Below are 3475 nucleotides of genomic sequence, written 5' to 3'. Positions count from 1 at the left end.
TGTTTGTCCGATATTTATTTTTTATTTTTACATGTTTAATCCCAGCCCACGTCCCCACAGGAGGCCTTTTGCCTTTTGTTAGGCCGTCATTGTAAATAAGAACTTGTTCTTAACTGACTTGCCTAGTTAAATAAAGGATAAATAAAACATTTAAAAAACACGCAGGCAGTGTTCATTGTCGAGGGGGACTAGTTTCCTGAATGTCCACCTGTCTGATGTGCCCAAAGTAAACTGCCTGTTACTCAGGCCCAGAAGCTAGGATATGCATATATATATATATATATTATATATATATATATATATATTGTGGCAAAGAAGGGGGTCGAGTGATAAGTGGCAGATATGTGAGAGCAGAGCTAATAAACGGGCTCTGCCCGATCACTAAAATGGCCACCCCTGTCAGAACTACAGATCACAAAATGGCCGACCGCCAAAACTACAAGTCCCAGAAGCAAGGGGAACCCTCAGAAGGTGGAGCCGACTCACAGATAAAGGGTCAAGAAAAACCAGGAAGAGGAAGAGAGAGTGCTGGAAGGAGCTATGAACAATAGAGAAAGAGACTATAGAGATTGGCTGGATTTACCGTGTATGAGCTGGATTGTTTGGACTTACCTGTTGGCGTTTGGACCTGGACCTACCGAGAACCCGATTCGTGTACCGAACCCTGCTATCCTTGACCTCGCCTACGGCCTGGGTGGACCAGGACGGAGAAACAAACACACAGGTACTGTCCTGTTCGAAAGAACTCTCATTCTTGGGTGATTTGGTGACAGTTTACCACTTAGTTTGTGACAAACGCTCCTAACCTTGAAGAGGTTTGCCACAATATATATATATATATATATATATATATATATATATATATATATATATATATATATGATATATATATATATTGATATAGTTGGATAGAAAACACTCTGAAGTTTCTGAAACTGTCAAAATAATGTCTGTGAATATAACAGAACTGATATGGCAGGCGAAAACCTGAGGAAAATCCATCCGGCTAATTTTTCTTTTTGGAGCTCCGAGCCACTTCAAATGTGAAGCTATTGAAAACTATGACTTCAGCCTCCCAGATTGCAGTTCCTATGGCTTCCACTAGATGTCAACAGTCTTTATACATGGTTTCATGCTAAACTAAACTGACTTTTTGGGAAATAAGGAAGGACTTTATCAAGCAAAACAACCATTAATTGTGTAGCTGGGACCCTTGGGATTGCAAACAGAGGATGATCTTAAGAGGTAAGTGATTTATTTTATAGCTATTTATGATTTTGTGATGCCTGTGCTGGTTTGAAAACATATGTTGTTGTGGGGCGCTGTCCTCAGATAATCGAATGCTACGCTTTTGCCGTAAAGCCTATTGTAAATCGGACAACGCGGTTCGATTACCAGGATTCTAAGCTAAAGAATCATGTATGACACTTGTATTTTCATGACTGTTTCAATATTACGATTTTGTATTTTGAATTTGGCGGTCTCCGATTTCACCGGATGTTGTCGAATTTGATCCCGCTAGCGGGATCCAACGTTTTAGCGAAATGTAATTTGAGGTCCGTGCTCTCTAATTGCTATAAAAAATATTGACTCTCCAACTCGCTGAAATTCTACACTTGACCACTACTTACCGTCCTCCTTTGGTCAAATGTGACCATGACTATACTTTCCCGCCTAAAAACAGAGACTCGAGAGGGAAGTTCCAGTGGTCAGGTCTGTACAACGCTGGTCTGACCAATCAGAACGCATGCTCATCACGTGGACTGAAATATGTTACAGGGCTCCTCTGAGGATAACATTCATGAATACGCCGACTCAGTCACCTAATTTATAAAAAAATGCATAGATGATGTGATACCGATGGTGTCTTTTAAAAACTTACCCCGAAACAAAAACCGTGGAATAATGTCAGTCTTGTATGGAAACTGAAGAAGAGAGATGCTGCTTCTAAACACTGCAAGGTAACCAGAGACAGTACGGTTAAACCGTACAGATACGACCTACGACCTTCGGAGATTGATCAAGATCGGAAAGGCACAAGTATAGGGACAAAGCGGAGGAGCCCCCGAAGACAACAAGGGCTGCGACTCTGAGCTGCCGAGGAGAGCCCCCTGTGGACAAAGAGGGCTAACACTCTGAGCTGCTGAGGAGAGCCCCTGAGGACAACAAGGGCTAAGACTCTGAGCTGCCGAGGAGAGCCCCCGAAGACAACGAGGGCTAAGACTCTGAGCTGCCGAGGAGAGCCCCCGAAGACAACGAGGGCTAAGACTCTGAGCTGCTGAGGAGAGCCCCCGAAGACAACGAGGGCTAAGACTCTGAGCTGCCGAGGAGAGCCCCTGAGGACAACGAGGGCTAAGACTCTGAGCTGCCGAGGAGAGCCCCGAGACAACGAGGGCTAACACTCTGAGCTGCTGAGGAGAGCCCAAGAGGACAACGAGGGCTAAGACTCTGAGCTGCCGAGGAGAGCCCCCGAAGACAACGAGGGCTAACACTCTGAGCTGCCGTGGAGAGCCCCCTGAGGACAACGAGGGGTAAAACTCTGAGCTGCTGAGGAGAGCCCCTGAGGACAACGAGGGGTAACACTCTGAGCTGCTGAGGAGAGCCCCCTGAGGACAACGAGGGGTAACACTCTGAGCTGCTGAGGAGAGCCCAAGAGGACAACGAGGGCTAACACTCTGAGCTGCCGTGGAGAGCCCCCTGAGGACAACGAGGGGTAAAACTCTGAGCTGCTGAGGAGAGCCCCTGAGGACAACGAGGGGTAACACTCTGAGCTGCTGAGGAGAGCCCCCGAAGACAACGAGGGCTAAGACTCTGAGCTGCCGAGGAGAGCCCCTGAAGACAACGAGGGCTAAGACTCTGAGCTGCCGAGGAGAGCCCCCGAAGACAACGAGGGCTAACACTCTGAGCTGCTGAGGAGAGCCCAAGAGGACAACGAGGGCTAACACTCTGAGCTGCCGTGGAGAGCCCCCTGAGGACAACGAGGGCTGACACTCAGAGCAGGCGAGGAGAGCCCCTGAGGACAACGTGGGCTAACTCTCTGAGCTGCCGAGGAGAGCCCCCTGAGGACAACGAGGGATATGACTCTGAGCTGCTGAGGAGAGCCCCCTGAGGACAACGGGGGCTGCGACTCTGAACTGCCGAGAAGAGCCCCCTGAAGACAAGGAGGGCTACATGCTGATGGTCTCCATGGAGGAAGTATGTAAGTCGTTTAAGCGTGGCTTGCCGGCCCAGACGGTATCACTAGCCACGCCCTCAGAGCACGTGCAGACCAGCTAGCTGTTGTATTTACGGACATTTTCAATCTACATTTACCATTTAATTACGATTTAATTGAATTGTAGCTCCGGCTGCTGTTTTCCCCGCCTGCTTCAAGATGTCCACTTTCATCCCCCGACCGAGAAAGACAAAGTAACTGAACTGAATGACAAGCAACCCGTCACTTCCCTCATCGTGAAGAGTAGTCAAAGACCACCTC

The sequence above is a fragment of the Oncorhynchus keta genome, unplaced genomic scaffold, assembly GCF_023373465.1.
Source record: "Oncorhynchus keta strain PuntledgeMale-10-30-2019 unplaced genomic scaffold, Oket_V2 Un_contig_3179_pilon_pilon, whole genome shotgun sequence".
In the NCBI taxonomy this organism is placed as follows: Eukaryota; Metazoa; Chordata; class Actinopteri; order Salmoniformes; family Salmonidae; genus Oncorhynchus; species Oncorhynchus keta.
This window is presented reverse-complemented; position numbering follows the sequence as displayed.